General features: G+C 40.5%; 1 protein-coding gene across 1 annotated transcript in view; it reads left to right on the top strand.

The window, feature by feature from the left end:
- The first annotated feature begins 357 nt into the window (after positions 1-357).
- The window catches only part of DRD1 (dopamine receptor D1), a 64,389-nt gene continuing 43,775 nt past the window's right edge, over positions 358-20,971 (top strand). Inside the window, exons 1-2 of the mRNA XM_089672999.1 lie at positions 358-495; positions 852-1,773. The gene's annotated coding sequence lies outside the window, so the exon portion shown is untranslated. The remainder of the gene's footprint in view (positions 496-851; positions 1,774-20,971) is intronic.

Raw genomic sequence — 20,971 nt, 5'->3', positions numbered from 1 at the left:
AAATGCTTTTTTTTTTTATTATTGCAAATGAATGTATTGTTTGCACAAAAATGACACACATTATAACTACCTTCCTAGTCTAATCACAATCTAGATTTTATTTATTAACACATGATAATTAAGCATTTATTTTTTATTATGTTTGCACTTATGTAGCAGTCATATCATGCCTGCTTAACTCTGAATTCTTTTCATTCCAGGGTGCATAGAGTGCACAGCAAGCACTGTGATGTCCCTCTTGTCTACGGTGTGATGCCATGGATTGCTGCCTGCTGCTGTTTCCAAAGGCAGCCACTAGAAGGTGCCATACAACCACTTTCTCTTCCCAGGACGTCAGCTAATCTAACAATGAAACAAGAACAGGCTGCGAGAGACAACGGCACTCTCAAAGTGAAGAAGACAAGACAGCATTGTTTTATGAGGAAGGCTACTTTCATCTACTACATGATGAGATAGGAATCATCTTGAGGATCAGCTGAAATCTCCTAGATCCATGTAAGTGATCCATGCTTTGTGCTGTAGCCTAGCTTTTTTTTTTTTTCTCTCTTCATGTATACAAGTACAATTTATATGTGTACTTTGATCATCAAAATAGTCACTCAAGAAAAAGATGGTCATCAGATATGCAGCTTTATTTGTTTCAATTTTTTTTTAATTTAAACTGTTTAGTTTTAATATGTCAATATTTTATTTCAGTGTTGGAGCTCAGATTATGTGATGCTTTGTGGCTAAAGACAATCAGACATATGTCATTTTGTTAAAGGTGTCACTTTGTTTAAGGTGTTTTTTTAACATTTCACATATTTTATTGCAGTTTAATGGGTTTTGATGATGCATGTGTATTTTTTTAGGAAGATCCTTCAGAATATTTTGGATGCTCGAGGTGTGCAACTTTCCCTTGTGATTGAGCTCAGGTAGACTTGTGGAACACAATGCCATGGTGGTTTAGAAGTATAGACCATACCAAAGGAAACACATCCTTCTTAAGGTCTTGCTAGATTGTGTCCAGATCAGTCGGATGCCGTTTTCTAATGTAAAAATGCAGCGTGGTGAAAATCCATCAGAAAAGACTCAGTCTGGAGGACAGCAGCCAGGTATTTCATATCTGGACCCTTCATTCATATATACAAGAAAAACCTTCAGGGATCCAAATATCTGAATACAAAACATGATACCAAGATAAAAGTGCTTGGCAGTAACCTTAACCTGTACTGAAACTTCATAAAAACTCAAGACTCTGGAAATAACTTCTAGATAACCTAGAACAAATAACATTAGGTGTCACAAACCTCATGTTCTGTAGCTCCTTGACCTCACCTGATACGTATGCTCTGGTACTGTACTCTGGAGGACTCTCAGCCAACTACTGACCTCCACGTCAAAACCTTCATCAGAATTTGGAATGCTATTATACTATCGCTGCATGTTTGAGGATATTGCCTGAGGCATGAGAAATCTAGTTAGCTAACAACCTGCCATTGGCAGAAAGAAAGTTTAATCATGGGCATTTAATCTAGTAGAAAGTACCAGAGCTGGGAACAAACGTGTTTTGTCTTAGTTTTTATCCATGGATCTCAAGAAAAACACACACAATATATAGAGAAATGAAGTGGTGTGCAGCCATGCCTCAGTCTGACAAGCATGAAGAATGTAAAAGTACAGCTAAAAACCAAGAAAGATTGAGTATGAAAACCTAAAATCAATACAACAGATACCAAGGCAATGCAGGAGCTACCTTTGCTTTCAAAAGGGATCAAGCCTTAGCCGTTCCAGGTACAGTATTGTCATTTTTGCTCTGTGATGTGTATGTGAGATTGGTTGTAATTATCCAAGTCATGCACTAAGCACTGCAAAGTATGCCTTTAAAGGCATCTGCAGCCTCTAAAGCGAAATGTAATAAATAAATAATGCTGTGACATTTATTCTGTGTGATACATTTAGGGCTGCCTCATCCAGCCTACATTGCCCTAGTTATGCAGACTGTAGTAATGGAGCTCTGGATGTGCTCTTTTAATGGTTGAATAAAAATCAAGCTTTATGGGAGATTATAATAAGGATATTCTGGAGCTTAATTAAAAGTCTTTCTGAGTCCTACAAATATAGACCAACCGTATTGCATATTTATGGTGGCCTATCTGCTGACATAGAAACTCAATAAGCTAATGTGAAGGAGGTAATTATAATAGCCCTCAAAGTATATGGATTTATAGCTAGATATTGAGTGAGATGGGTAGATAGATATGCATGCACAAACATTGATCACTTCTACTTGTTTTACTTGATAAATTGATATGTCTACACTAATACATATGTATATATTTATTAGTGTGGACATATCAGTTTATCAAGTAAAACAAGTAGAAATGATTAATGTTTGTGCATGCATATCTATCTACCCATCTATCTACCTATCTCTAGATATAGATGCATATACATACATACTCCACATACATACATTTTGTATATTCATTGTATGAACTTACACTGACTAACAACTTCCTGTATTTTACTGAGTATGCAGTTCTGATATTTTTTTGCCTTACAGAACAGTAATGATTTGGTAGTGTCATGCCTTTAGGATTGCCAGGTAGAATCGCAGGTGTAGCACTGAATATATGACATGTTGTCCATATATATTAGATGGAGATTGTATGTTAGAAAATTCGACCTTGAAAAGTTTGTTAAAGCGATAGAAGACTTCTACCGCATTAGTGTGACTATAGGGAAAGTAGTGCAGTATCCACCAAAAAATTTCAGCTAAGTGTCTCCAGGTCATATTTTGGATGCTGGACTGGCTGACTGTAATCAAGGAGGTTTCTCCTTTTCTGCAGAATCTGTGGACATTTTTGGCTGTCCCCCAGGACCTGTATGGTAATAATTTCTATATGTCTATTTATCTGTCCAGCCCATGTCTACAATTGAAATGTTCAGCAACCTTATGGACATTAATAAATGGTAGCATATCTATGTATACAGTAACCTATTATACTTTTGACATAAACTATTGCATCTGTTTAAAACAATGCATAAGTCTAACAAAACTGCAGTTTGATACACAGACACAAAATTAAATTTGAAACTTATCTAACCATGCAGTCTCTGGGTAGATCTGCTTTGAAGACTTTTAGGAAAGTCTGTCTGCCAGCGCTTGATGCATCTTCATGTCTGTTGTTTTATCGTTTTACCAGATCATAATCATTTTAATGACCAAAGCCTAGTAGTGTGATCCATATTATAACAGGAAATAATACACATTTTAAGAGTGTGGCAAGAAATCAATAGGCAATTTCCAGACACTCTATAATGAGTACTTATCAGGTGGCATATTTTCAATCTAGAGTTGGTTTTCCTACCCTTGTAATGTTTGAATTATAAAGAGTGTCATTCAGTGATTCAGCTACAGGATGCTACAGGGCTGCAATAGTGTGCTGAATAATGAATAATCAGGAAGATAGGAGATTTAATTTAAATTGTAAGGGACACCATCCGGCAGTGATAGAAAGAGTAGGCATACTGTAAAGGGGCCTTGTGAATTAATGAATTCTGTGTATACAGAGAGCCATCTTTCAGTATTTGTGCTCTAAGTGCTCGAATGACTCAAGTGTTATATAACTAGGAGCTCCAGACACAAACTTGGTATTTAACGACTTCAAAACCAAATGTTCACTGTATACAAGACAGCTGTGAATTGTACAACGATACATAACCGTTTAAACCTCCTTATTTATAATAGCGCTCAGAGGAAGAAATAAAGAAAATGTTAGCACATAAAAATAGACCGAACACTGTGGTGCAATGGTAATTAAATATTCGTTATGTACTAATACTAAAAACTTGTGCACACCCTTTATTTAACAGTCACATATAGGAACTTTTTAAAATTTCTTTTCAACCTGCGTTGGCACTGACTTTGGCAAAAAAGAAAGTCTTTATAAAAAAAAGTGATCCTTTTTGTAGCTAACATTGCTCTAATTGTTCAAAAACAGGACAGAAGAAACAACAGAATCATATGAGGTACTGTTAGGGTCAATAGCAGGTCAGAATGTCCTACATGATGGAGACAGTGGTGAAAAACATGAGATATCCACACCTTGAAATGGATTTCTGTTGTGTTTGCATTGGTCCAGTTTTCAACAGTTTTGATACATATATCATTTTCTAAACAACAAATATTATCCTTGAAGAGGGGAAAAGGGGGAGATACGTTGGCTTTTAAAGGGGAAATCCAGTTTAATCAACTTTGCCCTCAAACCTTGCAAAAATACAGATTTTTGCAATCTGTTATATATGTTACAATAAATACATTTTCAACAAGATATAAGGTGGATAATATAGTTACATTACCATTTGTTAATGTTATTTTCAGCCTGGTTGATTCCACACCATGTGCTAACCCCCTTCATTCTGGAGTATATTGTTCTATAACGCTAAGGGCTCCTTAAGACCTGTTCATGCAGTTGTGGTGCTCTACCACACATATGTTAATGTGCCATTGCACTTTGGCAGCCACACAAAAAAAGCTTGACCCTTTTTTGTAATGCAGTGCACCACAACACATTGCATGTGTACAGTGGTGATTTGGGGTGCCATTCTAAATAAATCAATAAAAGGCACAGCAATGTAGTGCAAAAACTGCCAAGCGTTACCATGCACTTAAATACGCATTTTACTCCACGTTACCGCAAGTCTAAAGGCAGCCTTAAAGTCACTCTCATTGAGTGTTAATTTATGCAAGTTTACAAAAGGCTGGAATACAACATATATTTTTTATACTTAGTCAAAGTTATGGGGAAACAGCAATCTGACCACAAAAACCCTTGAAATACTGAGCATAAACTACCCAATCTTTAGTCCTATAATCCAAAAAAGGTTCTTTAAGAAATTGCACACTTTTGTCAAGATATTTAGCTTTAATTTGTTTTCTGTTTTTTTTTTAAATAAATAGATGCTTATCAATGCACATAAGACATCACCTGGTATGAATCTAATTCAATTTTCTGCAGTGTAGAAGTTTATAAATTACCTTTCTCCCATTAACCAGCAAAGCTTGGCAGAGAATGTCCTAAGTGAAGATAGGACAGCTGTGAAGTGTGCTGATAGAACACATTTATAATAAAGAACAGTATCACAATCACCTTTGCTGTGATGCACTGGGGTTGATTTACTAAAGGCAAATAGTCTGTTCATAGCATGGGAATTTTCATGCTACAAAGAGAATTTTTCCTTAGCTCGGTGAATGCGGTGAAAAATCACTTTGAAAAGAATATCTAATCACATGCATGGAAAAAAAACATGTTGCTTGCACATGATTAGAAGATGAAAGTCAGCAGAGCTTCACTTCATTTACTAAGCTAATGGAAAATTTCCCTGCAAAGTGAATAGCCTATTTGCCTTTCATAAATCAACTTCCACTTCCTTTAATTAATCTGATTAATTTATCCAAATAACATTATAGCTGTGTATTAAAACAAAGCTTAGTTGACTTAAATATCCCCGACTTGTTTTTTTTTATGAAGAGTTAGGATAGGTAATTCAGTTTTTCCTTTTATTTACACTGTTATGTGTGCATACAGGGGACATGGTAATGCACACATATATGTGCATATGGGCCTATTGAATTTTCCCTTTGACCTTCACACTTAACTGCAGCACTTAGATATGAACCAGTCACATACATTTTCATGCTGCATTAAAGGCTAAGTTCACATTTTTTTCTAAATTCCAGTTTCTCTATGTACATAGCATTAATGTTTACAAGCTGACCTCATTAACACAGACCCTGCACCAGCTCTCCCCGTCCAGGAGATTGCTCCTACCCAACTCTGCAGGTTCATGCTTTTCCAGTGCAATCAGTGATCACCATTCTCACTAAATACACAGCCATCAATTTTTTTTTCTACCTCAAAGCGGAGTTCCAGTTGCAAAAAAAAAAAATTCAGGAGGTACAAAAACTGTAGCTGCTGACTTTTAAAATACAGACACTTACCTGTCCCTCAGTCCATCGGTGTCCTCACAGCGGCTGGTTTCACCGGCAGTCTTCTCTCCCCGGCGCCGGCATCTTCAGTGTGGGCACCTGGATGTGACAGCTTGCGGCTTCACAGCCGGGTGCCCACTGCTCATGGGCCCACTGTGCTTTGCAAATGGCTCCGTAGTCTTCTGGGACCTGTAACGTGTCCCAGAAGACTACAGGGAGGGAGGGGGAGGACAACTTTCGCTTCCCATTACCTTAGGCGATCGCAGCAGAAGTGGGAGCGGGTACCTGTCAAATTTGGTGCCAATCCTTAATGGGAAGCAGGGGACAAAGGCTTAAAGCAGAACTTCCCCTTTTGGGTTGAGCTCCGCTTTAACTTCATCTTGCATAGATCATTCATTTGGCAGAGTGTGCAGGAGCTGAACAATAAGATAGCAGCCTATGTGGAGCAGAGCTATAGTATTGAAAACAGGAGAAGTGTGTCCCAGGAAGTCTGTAAAGCTCACCATGCACTATATAATCTGATTGCACAATCTCCTTTAGGGCTACCATCAACTATATGCTGCAAGGGCCTGTCTGATTGGATACACAGTGACAAATGCAGCAAAATGTGCAGTAAAAAACGCAAAAACTGCAACACACCAAAATGTCCCATAAACTGCTTTCCTGCGAGGAAGGCAACACATTGAAAACGAGCCAAAAAATGCACATTCCCACTTTGCTAAGTGTGACTGCGGCCTGAAAGCTTTCAAACACATGGCAAACTGCACAGAAAACATGCGCTTTGCCACTCTTTGGAAAAGTGCTGCAAACGGGCATCGCACTTGCAGTGCAATTAAATGGTAATCCCACCCCAAGCGTGGGTAGTAGGCGCAGTCTGCATGCGACAAACAAGCTGCAATCTCACAAATAAGCACAGTAAAACATATCATGCTCCACTTTAAAAATAGATCTGGAGCTTCTGTGGATTGTTTGTCACTCATAAGGCAGCCTATTCAAATGAATGGGCTTCCCTATGAGTGATGAACTAAAATGCTTCAAAGGCTTCCCCCCCAAAAAAAATAAAAAGCATGTGGGAATGTAAATTCCCACCATGTGAAGATGTGAACAGGGCCTGACAGATGAGTATCTCCATCCACTCCCTCCTATTTACTTGTATAAATATGGTCATACACTGTGCAATCTGACTGTGCAAAACCTGTACAATTTCCTCTAGATTAGCCAAAACTATGGAATAGGAGGACACACCTAAACAATCCATTCAATTTGTATTAAATCAGTCAGGTCCTTGCACTACATAGCTGATGGTAGATCTAAAGGAGGTTGTGCAATCAGATTGCAATGTGTATGGTGGGTGAATTAAGAAAAGGAAGAGTTAGGTAAGTGGGTGGAAATAAAACAAGAGGTGGTAGTGGTCCAGAGTGGTGTGGTCTAACAGTAAAACAAGAGGTGGTGTGGTCCAGAGTGGTGAACACGCCCTATTCTGTGATGAAGCAAGGCAGTGCATGATGGGAGATGACATACAGGAAGTGATGCAAGCAAAACGTATTCTTCAAAAACTCAAACAGAAATTTGAAAATGTAAAGTTTCTATGGATAAGGTAAGGGAGAGATTAGCAAATTGGAATGGCTGGGGCAAAAAGGACATTGGCTTCTATTTATTAGGAAAAGTGAAATAGTCTTTAAAATGGACAAAAGTGAAGAGGCCATTAAATTGGGTTTTGAAAAAAGCACAGGTTCTCAGTTGGAAAAGATGCTTTATGATGTAATCAGACAAATGTAATTTACTTGAAAGGAACACATCGCAATATTGCTAAATTTGAGAAAGACGGGAGTCTTACTAATATTGATTTCATTAACTAGTTCAATAATTTCATTAAAACATTTTTCATCAGAAATTGCAGCTGATGTAATGTTAGACATTTGTAAACCTATCTGTAATAACATGGAAACTGATAGACATCTTTTGCTTCATTTAGCCTGATATGAATAACAGTGGGAAATAGTAATTTGCTCTCAGCTAATGGAAACATACAGAGCAGCTGTGGTAACTCGTATTTGGGCGCAAATCAAAATTTCTATTAAAAAAACCCACAAAGGGTGGCAAACTTTCAAGGAGATGCAATTGATATTTCATTACATCAAGATTACATGTTTGTATTCTAAATTGCTCCCATGCCCAGACAATGGACATTGACATATTTACAAATTCTTGATAAACAGTAAAAGAGCTTTAAAACAAGTCATCCTGACCTCTCAAGCTGCTTTTGATATGGTTATTCATCCTCAAAGATCCGTTAAAGATCACAGCAAAGACTCTAAGCCCTGCTTCACACTGGATCTGACTTTCAAATCGTGGGGCTTGTAGTTGCACAATTTCAAAGTCGGATGGCAGTGTGACTTCAAGTGAGACTTCATAGACATTTGTGCACAGATGTCTACGTAAGTTGCACCCCAAATCAGCAAAAGTAGTGCAGGAGCTACTTTTCTAATCAGTGCCACCTTGGTTAGAACGGTTCCATTGCTGATCATAGGATGTGATTTGTCATGCGATGTGAACAGTCAAATCGCATGACAATTCGCATCAGTGTGAACCAGTGAATAGCTGGTTGTTAAGGAGCCGGCACTCGCTAGCATCCTTAAAGCAAAATTCCAGTCAATTTTTCTTTTACCATGCAGTGGGACTGTGTGCCCACAGTATGGTTTTTTCAAGAAGTGAAGACTAAGCTCATACTCACTTGACCCGCCAATCCTACGGAAAACCATGCTTCTCCATGGTCCAGCTGGTCTAACATCCGGAATAGTCCATTTACAAAACCGCTGGACCACGGGGGGGGGGGGCAGGAGCCGAAAGGACCAGTCTTGTGGGTGGTGGATTGGCTGGTCAGGTGAGTATATCTTCGGTGTCCTCTCCCCTATAAAAATAAATTAATCCCATGCAGTGCCTGCACAGCACCACTGCGCAGGCAACAAGCAAAATTTCCAGATTTCTACTTTAACAACCAGTGAATAACTGGTTGTTATGGAGCCGGCACTCACCAAAGCATGACTCATCTACTGTTAGTGAGGAAACTAGGGCATGCTGGGTCGATAATATCACAAGGAGGCAGGGTCGCCCAGTGATGTCACCAGGTGATCCCGCGTCTTACTTTATGTGGTGCTGGTAGGAAAGTGGAGCTGTCAGTCAGTAGGAGCCAAGCGTCGGGACTGTTTTTGTGCGGGTCAGCAGGCGGCATTCATCTTGATTGACGCTGGATTTAATTTGAAGGTTATTTTTTATTTCCTTTTTTTTTTATTAAAGGACTTCTCAGAAACTAGCTCAAGGTTTTTATTTACTTTGGCCTTTTGTTTGGTTAATGAGTAGGCGCAATATTTACCCCATAATCATTCATATGGGGAGGGTGCTGGGATCTGGGGACTTCCAGATTCTGATAAATCACCCCCCTTCATCCCCACAAACAGCAGGCCAGGTTTGTAGGGAAGAGGTCCTTGTCCTCATCAACATGCTTTAGGGGGGCATGTGGCCCAGTATGGTTCTGGGGGAGCTCACTCATCCCCCCTTTCCTGGCTTGCCGGGTTGCATGCTTGAATTAGGGTCTGATGTGGATTTTGTGAGGGGGACCTCACACCGATTTTGTTTTTATTTTTGGCATTGGGTCCTCTTTAAAATTCATACCAGACCCGAACGGTGTGGATTCCAGCTACTTAACAACCAGCTGAATGTTCATACATTCCTTAAAGTTTGCATGCCTGGACAACCACCTATTTAACACATGCATTTGTTTATTCATTTACTTTAGTTTACCAAATTTACTGAATTGACCTTAATGCTGTTTTATGCAGTATTTACCAAGCATTTCTGCTTTTTGAGGTAAATACTACAGGAAGGGATAGTGAGCTGACATTATCAGTATCACGTGTGATATTTGAGGAAAATGTGTCACCTGACCCAAATACCACATGCAATATCCTTTAGTGAACCGAGCCCAATATCTGCACAATACCTATAGCTACAGAGATGAATGAAGGCTTTAAGGATGATTTTAACACTTGTTCAGAACATTTTAATGTATTATTATATATAGTCTGGGCGTGTTCTCTTTAAAGAAGATGAATAGATTTGTGAAGTTGTGAACATTTGAAGCCATGCAACAGCCTAATGAGCACACACTGTATATGTAATGCAGTCATTGCACTTATCTAAATTAACTTTTCAAGGTACGGTCTGTTTAAATGTTATTTGATTAATTCATGTATTTAGCGGTAACACAGCAGCAAACTCAAGGACATCACTCAGAGCTTTTAGGCTACTTAATACAGTTCCTGATAGTTCAATGTAGATTTAAAGAAAAAAAATGTGGGAACATACAAGCTTCTAACTAGCAGATACTGCAGAGAGCTAACAGCATAACCTGTTAGTACATTCTCTTATTTTAACAATCATCATTCTAGCACAGCCCCGAGCTCTGCTGAAGTTCCTTCCAAATCTTCACAGTGGAGAACATACCCACCCTATTACCCCCTCCCCCCACCCCACACCCACACACATACAGCTTACAATGCAGTGCAGTTTTGCACTTGCATAGTCAGCATTGCATAGGCACTTGCCGAGCATTCTCATCTGAATTGGAGTATCAGATATTAAAAAGTTTGTCTATTTAGCTTAAGCTGTCTAAATCTTTTAGTTCAGTCTTTCTCACAGGTTCAGTTTGTTCTGCAAACAAGTGCATTACTTCAGTTTTTTTTATCTTTTCACCATAAAAAATTTTATATCTTCAGATTTGTTTATTACTTATATCATCCAGTACCTGGCAAGCAGATAATGTTGAATAATATATAAAATGAGATGAAAAAAGTCACAACTTGTTTAAAGCTAAACTCTAGGTAGATATAGACAAAAGCTCTGTTGTGTAATCATCAATACATAATTACATTTATTTTTTAAATGCAAGCAGCATAAATACATTAATTTCAGCTTATATGAGCCTCTTACAGACCCATGTACAATAGCTGGAGTGTGATAGAAAAAAGCAGAACAAGGAGTCAATCAGTTCATGTACCGTCATGAAGCATGGTTATAGGAAGATAAAGCATAGAGGAAGATAGATGAATGGATCACTGTGCTGCTTCACTGTCCAGTCACAGGCTGACCTGGGCTCAGAGGTAGTGGGTTGAATGATGTTGGCTAAAAGGCTTCTGTCACCAGCATGACATCTAAGATATTGGGTGGCCTTTCATGCTATACTCTGAAGCCCCACCTCTATCTTCAAACCCAGTCAAATGTTACAGCAAGTACAGAAAGTTGTGGTGGTTGGGGCAAATGTATGAATCATTTTTCTTCCAAAAGAAGGTATAAACATACAGGGACAGGTGAGGTGGACAGTAACAGGGAAGCTTTTTTATTAAAAAAAAAAAAAAAAAAATTAAAACAGCCACAGAAAGGAGTTTACAAGCTGACCTCATTAACATACACCCTGCACTTGTCCCCCCCTTCCAGGAGATTGCTCCTACCCACCTCTGCAGGTTCATGCTTTTCCAGTGCAATCAACCATCACCTTTCTCACTAAAAATAAATTATATTTTCGCTAAAATGCCATGGCCGCAATGCTATGCTTCACATCCATGGCGGAAATGATACCCCCATTGAACAAGACCCATTCCAGTGAATAGTGCTGCTCTGCAAGCTCCGTACTTTGCATGTGGTTTCAGTTAGCTAGTGCAGGGTTGAAACAGGCAGTGAGGAGGCAATTATTTACTCTGAACAATCTTCTCTTGTTTTATGGTAACAAATTTGCTAATATTTTGTTTTTATGTGCACCATTTTATTTTCCAGGGTCTCTGCTTTCAGAATATATATTGTTTGAGGATTTTAAAGTAGATGTTAAGGCTCAAGGCTTTTTACCTTCATGCATTTTATTCATGAAGGTAAAAAACCTTCCATGTTCGGCAGTCCCCTAGTCCCCCCTAAAACTTACCTGAGCCCCCTCTTGATCCAGCGATGTGCACGAGAGCCTCGACTCTTACAGGTCTCTCTCTCTTCATTGACTAAGACAGCAGCAGTATCCATTGGCTCCTGCTACTGTCACAGCCAGGGTCATGCTCTGTGTGTAAATGGACACCCAGAGCAGTGGCTTGGGAGCGTGGCTGCTTGAGTGCCCCCATAGCAAGCTGCTTGCTATAGTGGCACTAGGCAATAGGGAGGGGACCGGAAGACCAACGGGGACCCAAGAAAAGGAGGACCAGGGATGCTCTATGCAAAAACAACACAAAAAAAAAGATTTGCCTTTAATATCACTTTAAGTAATCTTCAGGCTGAAAATGTGCATTTTCACATGTGTGCAAAAAATGAAAAACTAGCACTAGGTCTGAAGTGGTTGAAGCCCCTGGACCCACTATGCATCCAGAACTGCTTATTTACAATGTACAGTACAGATACAAACTAATAATGTAGAACACTTTTTTTTCCAGCTACATTTGTTTCAGGCTTGTTGTAATGTTGAGGTAAGTGCATGGGTAGGGCTTTGGGCCCAACAAGAAGGTGTAGCCAGACAACTTATGGTGTAGTGGACTCAAAGGAGTATCCTAAAAGAAGGAATAAATCCCTTATTTTTAAATTTGTGAAAGTAAGACAGGCCAGTATTTATAAACATATGATTGATAACTACATAATCAGAGGTTACCTGTAGTAAAACTTAAGCTTTGTACACACGATGAGAAGATCAGACAAATGATCATCCATTTTTTTTGCATGCTAGTCTCCATATCGAAAACGAAGAGGTTACTCAACTAATGAAAATTCTCGTACGACAGAATAGGAATTTGGAAGGGATGTAATGCTTTGTATTGTATTTGTATTGTATTTTTGGACAAAAACTGTACTAATTAAGGAAAAATCATACATTCTGGTATCGTACGAGAAACATTTTCATATTTGTCCCATCGGATAATTTTTGATGAACTGTCGTGAAAGTCTCTTGAAAGCTGTACTAATGATCAGATTGTCATACAATCACTTTGAAAGCAGTATTTGTCATTCAATTTTCTGATCGTGTGTATGAGGCTTTATATGTCAAGACCGGTAGATCCAACAACATAGTCAGTTGAATTTGAGTTTTGCCCCAACTCCAGCCCCCCCCTATTCTTCCTATTGCTCAGTGAGGGTTCCATTTATATAGAAAGACCAGCAGTAGAGTCTTGTACCATTTTAGCCATCCATTAATACAGAAAGTTTGGCTCCTGCAACCCTGGACGCAGGCAGTCTAAGTCCAGAACTGATCACTCACATGTGATCACTACATGAGTGGCTACGATTGGCTGTGGAAGCCTGCAGCCTGCATTTGCTTTCATTGGGGCTGCCTCCTGCAGCTAATTGCCGGGAACCCCTGCTGGGGTTCTCTCTTCTAATCTTTGAGGAGTGCATTTGCAGGTGTGAATGCACCCCGAAGCTGAAGATTAGTTTGCTTATATTTTGCCTTCTCTGGATCCTTTCCCCTTCCCTGCTAATACATCTTTAAGATAAAACCTTTTTATTTTCATTATGTACCTAATTTTAGACCGAACAAAGTTAATATTAGGTGTCTGTGCTTTTTCATGCAATGCAAGTAGATCACGACTTGTTGCAGGGGTTTGCAGGGTGCTGTACATATATTCCGGAAAACATCACAGTACCCTTCTTAAGTATCTCTCTTAGGGGCTCTCAGCCCTGATGCAAGCAGTGGGCTGTATCTTGGGAGGAGTTATGCAAATATCAAAATGATTTGATGGGTGGATGTCATCCTGGAGCAGGCAGACTGCATTTGCAGGCAGCCCACATGTAATGCTGAGACACCATGATCAAGAGGTGGAAAGTCAAGCTAAAAGCCTAGGGTGCAACCAAAATAAAAAAACACAAAAGTCAGCACAAGGGACATCATTTGCAGTCAATAGGAGGTGTCCCTTGTGCTGATGCCTTTTTAATGAGTTGAAATCCTCCTTTGCTCATTCCCTGTAACCCCAATGTCATAATTTCCCAATGCGTCTAGGGTTAATAAAACTAAGGGGCTGTCACATGCTCTCATCAAGAGTGTCCTGTTATGCCTGCCCTTTCCTCCCAGCTCTGCCATTCATAGAAGCCAGCACTACAGCTTCCATGAATGGAAAGTGATCTATGATTGGTGGACAGGTGGATGAATGGCCAGACAAGGCATAGTGGGTAATCATGATGAGAACCTGTGACAGCACCTTAGATGCATTAACCCCTCCTGCACGGGGTTACAGTGGCAAGGGTGTAAGCGGCATGGACGGAGGAGGATTTCATCCATTAGATTAGGCATCAGAATAAGGTACACATCCTAGTAGCTGTAAGTTATGTCCTTTCTGCTCATTTTTCTGTTATCTTTTTTGGCTGCACTTTGGCTTTAACTTTACAGGAAGAGGTGAAACCTGCATAACTTCAGTGTTCCATAACTCTTGATCTGCTGCTCCTTTTGATGTAACTGTAAGTAATTTCTGCTTTGGCACCTTTTTGTGACATGCTCAGCTTGAATTTCCTACATATGTGACAGGTTTAATTTAAGCTGTCCATAGACATGAGAGGTTTATCACCTAGTCTGACCAATGTGATAGGAAAGGGCAAAGTAGGAGACAGCTGTGATACAAATACACTGGATTCCGGTGTTTCTATCACTCCATGGCCACAGGTGTATAAAATCAAGCACCTAGGCATGCAGACTGCTTCTACAAGCATTTGTGGAAGAATGGGTCACTCTCAGGAGCTCAGTGAATGCAAGCGTGGTACTGTGATAGGTTGCCATCTCTTCATCTGTGATATTTCCTTGCTACTAAATATTCCATGGTCAACTGTTGGTGGTATTATAACAAAGTGGAAGCAACAACAGCAACGTAAAATGACAAAGCGGGGTCAGCACATGCTGAAGCGCTCAGTGTGCAAAGGTCACCAACTGTCTGGAGGGTCAATAGCTAAAGACCTCCAAACTGTGTGTGGCCTTCAGATTAGCACAACAACAGTGCATAGAGAGCTACATGGAATGGGTTTCCATGGCTGAGCAGCTGCACCAAGCCTTACATCACCAAGTGCGATGCAAAGCATCGGATGCAGTGGTGTAAAGCATCCCACCACTGGACTCTAGAGCAGTGGAGACGTGTTCTCTGGAGTGACGAATCACACTTCTCTGTCTGGAAATCTGATGGACGTGTCTGGGTTTGGCCATTGCCAGGAGAACAATACTTGCCTGACTGCATTGTGCCAAGTGTAACGTTTGGTGGAGGGTTGTTTTTCAGGGGTTGGTTTTGACCCCTTACTTCCAGTGAAGGGAACTCTTAAAGCACCAGCATACCAAGACATTTTGGACAAATTTATGCTCCCTACTTTGTGGGAACAGTTTGGGGATGGCCCCTTCCTGTTCCAACATAACTGTGCACCAGTGCACAAAGCAAGATCAATAAAGACATGGATGAGTGAGTTTTGGGTGGAGGAACTTGACTGGCCTGCACATAGTCCTGACCTCAACCTGATAGAACACATTTGGGATGAATTAGAGCAAAGACTGCGAGCCAGGCCTTCTCATTTGACATCAGTACCTGACCTCACAAATGCGCTTTTGATAGAAAGGTCAAACATTCCCATAGACACACTCCTAAACCTTGTGGACAGCCTTCCCAGAAGAGTTGAAGCTGTTATAGCTGCAAAGGGTGGGCCTACTCAATATTGAACCCTACGGACTAAGACAGGGATGCCATTAAAGTTCATGTGCATGACAAGGCAGGAGTCCCAATACTTTTTGGCAATAGAGTGTATAAGTAAGACTTTGAAGGAAATTTTAATTTTTACTGAAAAATTCATTATGACTGTGATATGAGAATATTCGGTTTTACATGCTAAAGAGGAATTCTGGTCTTAACATAAGCCATCACTACATACAGTTTATACAGTGCTAACAGCAGTTGTATCAATTAGTAAAGGAAAAAGTTAATTTGGGCTAGCTTGGCACAAACTAAGTATTTAAAGTAAACCTGGAATGAGGCTTTAACTTTTTTTGTTTTCTTACAGGCATGTTTTATTTTTGTAAGTTTATTTTGGTGTTTCATCAAGGGAGAAAGGGGGCCAAGCTAAAAAAAGTGGACCTTGTACAGAGGGCAAGGTCTGCTTTGTAAGTTAAACCAGCTTTTTTTTAAACTGTAAAATTATTTGGCTCGGTTTCATTAGTAGTATAACTGCCTACAAAAACATTCTGTAAGGTTTCTAAGAAAAGAACAAAAGTAATATGTTGGAAAAAAACAGAATCTCAATAATTAGAAATTCAAATTAAAAGCTGCACATAATCTTTAAAAAAGAATAAGTCAAAGTGCAAACATTTTAAAATCAAGGAGAAAGCAGTGAACTAACAATTTTAATTAAACATTAGTGTGTGTGACAGTGTTTAGCTTAAAAAAGGTTTGTAAATGTTGACAATGAACTTTTGTTATATCTGTTCGATAAGTGAGAAAAAAACCACTGCTGATATTGACAGAAATCTTGTTCCTGTGCTCTCTGCAAACTTATCAGGTACATTGTTAGTTATCTCTGTAGATTGCAGAACCCCTTTAAGGCTGACCATAGATGATTCGAATCTTGGCTGGTTATGCAGGAACCGGCTGAGATTCAAACCATCTGTGGGCAGGCTGATTGTACCCAAATTGATTGTTGTACATCTTAGTTACAACCAGCCTGTCAGATTTTCCATGTGATTTTTGCCAATGGCAACAGCCACTAGCAATACTCACTGTGTTCTTCTGTAGGGGACAGCTCCCCCCTGCGCCCCCACCTACACCGGGAAAACACAGCAGCTCCACGGGAGGAATTCCCACTGCAGGAAAGAAAATCATAACATCTATGGCTGGCTTTAGTTATGGAGGAGAGAAGAGGGTTCTGTAGTTCTATCCTAGGGTGGCAAAACTGCTTCTCCATGGATGTAGCATGGTTGTCACCATAGGGACAGGAAGAGTGTTACTGGTAGAATCATCAGGTGAAAAAAAAACCCCACCACATCTGTTAACTGGGAAGCTTATATTATGCTTTTGCTCTTGGGATTAGATACTGAGAAGTCACGTGCAGTTGCTTGAAGACAGGAAGTAGCAAAGCAAAACAGCTGCAGGAAATCAGCAAATGGAGATGCAACAAAGGATAAAAAAATTAAAACAAACAAAGCCAAGTGGCAATTTCATATGACACACATTGCTTTGGCAAATTAAAGCTGGCCATAAACAGATCGAAAATCAGCCATTTTGGCAGGAACTGGGTGAATCCTGATCCATCTAGGACGCTAGTTGTACTGAAGTCAATCTATCGATTGACTTCAGTAAAATTAGCTTGTTGGATTTTAATTTCACCCAGCCAGAAGCTATGGCTGCCAGCAGGGCCATGGATAAGGGGGTATCACCAGTCCTCCTCTATGGGGCCCAAGCTAACATGGGGGCCCAGGCAGCAGGGTGAATCTGATGTAGGCAGGGAGGGTGATCGGCATGGTGGTGGTGGTGGGGGGGGATTACTGGAACCGATCTCCTATATGGCTTCTTCTCCTCTCCCTCCTGCTGGCTTTCAGCTGCTGCAGAGAGAACCATATAGGGGATCGGTTCCAGTAATTGCCCCCCGCTGCACCCATCATCCTCCCTGTGAATCATATGATTCCCCTTCCTGCCCAGGCCCCCCTGTGTACCCCCACCCCCACAGTGCTGCCGGCTTTCCTTCTCTCCTTCCCACCAGCAGCTGCAATCACATAATAGGGTCCTTCAGGATGGAAAGTGGGGGAAGGGTCCAATAAATATGTCACATTTACCACCCCCTCCCTTTCCTGAATGAACACATTGATCGGTGCCGATCACTCACTGTGTTCATTCATAAATGAAGCATAGTAAACTGTGTTTTGGGGGGGATGGTCTGTCAAGTTGGCTGTATGGGGCCCCATGGTTTCTATCAGCAGCCCTGGCTGCCAGAAGTGATTGTTGTATTGGGGGAAGGCTCCCTGCACTCCCCACCATCAGAACACAATAACACTGTGGTAGGGATTCCTCCATGAACACTGAATGTGTTGATGTAGGAATCAAGCAATTCTCTTCCTTCAATATGTGTTTGATGGAAATAAAATTGCATAATGTATGCAATTTGATGGTGCCATTTTCTGTGAAATGCGTTTAGCAGGTCTCGAAGACAAGACATCCCCACATACTGTTCCCGGAAACTAGGTGGATAGTGCTTGCTGTTTAGGCGTACTTGCGGAGATTTGGATTCGGTAAGCAATTTATGTGCATATCCAAGGAGCAGACTTCTGTGATTTAGATACTTAGTGTTGGAGAAGTGGATTTTGTATTAATTTTAGTCACATGTTGAAGTCTTTATTTGGACACTATTTGGGTGATTGCATGGTGTGTGGACACCTGTTTTTTGAGTTATTTTATTTATATAATTTTTTACTTACATTGTATTTTTTACTGGTCACCTATCTTTTTGCAATTGTAAGTGCTGCACTGTATATTGGTATAACAGTTGTGCTAAAGGGTGAAAAAGACCATGTGCATTTATGCTCAAAAGTTTGCATACCCTTACAGAAATTGTGAACTTTTGGCATTGATATTGGAAATATGACTGATCATGCTAAAAACTATGTTTTATTTAAGGATAGTGATCATTTGAAGCCATTTATTATAACATAGTTGTTTGGCTCCTTTTTAAATCATAATGATAATGAAGAAAGAAAGAAAGAAAGAAAGAAAGAAAGAAAGAAAGAAAGAAAGAAAGAAAGAAAGAAAGAAAGAAAGAAAGGAAAAAGGAGACAGAGAGAAAAAGAGAAAGAAAAAGAGAGAAAAAAGGAAGGACGAAAAGAAGGAAAGAAGGAAGGAGAGAAAGAGGGAAAGAAGGAAGGAGGGAAAGAAGGAAGGAGGGAAAGAGTGAAAAAAGCAAGGAGGGAAAGAGGGACAAAAGGAAGGAGAGAAAGAGGGAGAGAAGGAAGGAGGGGGGGAGAGAGAGAGAGAGAGAGAGAAACAGGAGAGAGGAAGGAGGGAAAGAGAAAAGGAAGGAGGGAAAGAGGGAGAGAAGGAAGGAGGGAGAGAGAGAAAGAAAGAACAAAGGAAGGAGGGAAAGAGGGAAAGAGGGAAGGAGGGAAAGAGGGAAAGGAAGAAAGAAGGCAGGATAGAAAGAGGGAAAGAAGGAAGGAGGGAAAGAGGGAAAGAAGGGAAAGAGGAAAAGAAGGGAGGAGGGAAAGACGGAAGGAGGGAAAGAGGGAAAGAAGGAAGGAGGGAAAGAGGGAAAGAGGGAAAGAGGGAAAGAGGGAAGGAAGGAAGGAAGGAAGGAAGGAAGGAAGGAAGGAAGAAAGGAAGAAAGGAAGAAAGGAAGAAAGGAAGAAAGAAGGGAAAAGAAGGAAGGAGGGAAAGAGGGAAAAGAAGGAAGGAGGGAAAGAAGGAGGGAAAGAAGGAAGGAAGGAAAGAAGGAAGGAAGGAAGGAAGGAAGGAAGGAAGGAAAGAAGGAATGAAGGAAGGAAAGAAGGAATGAAGGAAGGAATGAAGGAAGGAAGGAAGGAGGGAAAGAAGGTAAGAAGGAAGAAGGGAAAGAGGGAGAGAAGGAAGGATGTAAAGAAAGAGAAAAATAAAGAAAGGAGATAAACAGGAGACAGACAGAGAGAGAGAGAGAGAGAGAGAGAGAGAGAGAGAGAGAGAAAGAGATGTATAGAAAGAAAGAAGAAAGGAGGGAAAGAAAAGAAGGAGGGAAAAAGGAGATAGAGAGATGTATAGAAGGAGGGAAAGAAAGAAAGGAAGGAGAAAAACAAAGAAAGAAAGAAAGAAAGAAAGAAAGAGATATGTGTAGAAAGAAAGAAGGAATGAGGGAAAGAGGGAAAGAAGGGAGTTGGGAAAGAAGGAAGGAGGGAAAGAGGGAAAGAAGGAAGGAGCAGAAGAAAGAAAGAGAGAGAAAGAGAAAGAAAAAGAGAAAAAAAAGAAAGAGAAAGAAAAATGAAGGAAGGAAAAGAAAGAAAAAGAAACAAGGGAAAAAAGGAAGGAGGGAAGGAAAGAAAGAGGAAAAGAAGGAAGGAGGGAAAGAAGGAAGGAGCGAAATAAAGCAGGAAGGAGAGTAACAGGAGACAGAGGAAGAAAGAAAATGAGATGTATAGAAGGACGTAAAGAGAGAAAGAGAGAGAAAAATAAAGAAAGAGGAGAGGAACAGGAGACAGGGAGAGAAAGAAAATGAGATGTATAGAAGGACGGAAAGAGAGAGAGAAATAAAGATATAAATAAAGAAAGAAAGAGGAGAGAAACAGGAGATAGAGAGAGAGAGAGAAAGAGAGAAGGGGGAGAGAAGACACAAGGCTGGCTGGGAGTGGGGGCAGGACAGACACAGGAGGAGAGGGCGGGAGGAGGAGGGGCAGCGGAGGGAGCATACAGGAGCCAGCCGCATGCAGGAGATGGATAGGAGAGGCGGCTGGGCAGCAATGGTACATCAACAAAAATGAGCTGCATGGTCAAGTTGACAGAAAGAAGGCTTTACTGCGCCAATGCTCGACAGCACCTTGACAAGCCTCACAGCTTCTGGCACACTGTAATCTGGAGTGACAAAACAAAAACAAAGCTTTATAGTCACAATCATAAACACTATGTTTGGAGAGGGGTCTACATGGCCTATAGCAACAAGAATACCATCCCTACTGTGAAGGGTGGTGGTGGCTCACTGATGATTGAGGGTGTGAGCTCTAAAGGCATGGAGAATCTTATGAAAAATGATTGCAGCATGTTATCAGAAAATACTGGCAGGTAATTTGCATTCTTCTGCAAACAAGCTGTGCATGGGACACTCTTGGACTTTCCAACATGACAACAACCCTAAGCACAAGGCCAAGTTCACTCTCCAGTGGTTACAGCAGAAAAAGGTGTAGATTCTGGAGTGGTCATCACAGTCTCCTGACCTTAATATCATCGAGCCACTCTGCAGAGATTTCAAGAGTGCAGTTCATGCAAGACGACCAAAGACTTTGCATGACCT

Source organism: Staurois parvus, unplaced genomic scaffold (assembly GCF_062004578.1).
Source record: "Staurois parvus isolate SC_StPar_1 unplaced genomic scaffold, SC_StPar_1.0 ptg000133l, whole genome shotgun sequence".
NCBI lineage: Eukaryota > Metazoa > Chordata > Amphibia > Anura > Ranidae > Staurois > Staurois parvus.
The sequence above is the reverse complement of the archived record's forward strand: the minus strand, read 5'-3'. Positions and strand labels throughout refer to the sequence as shown.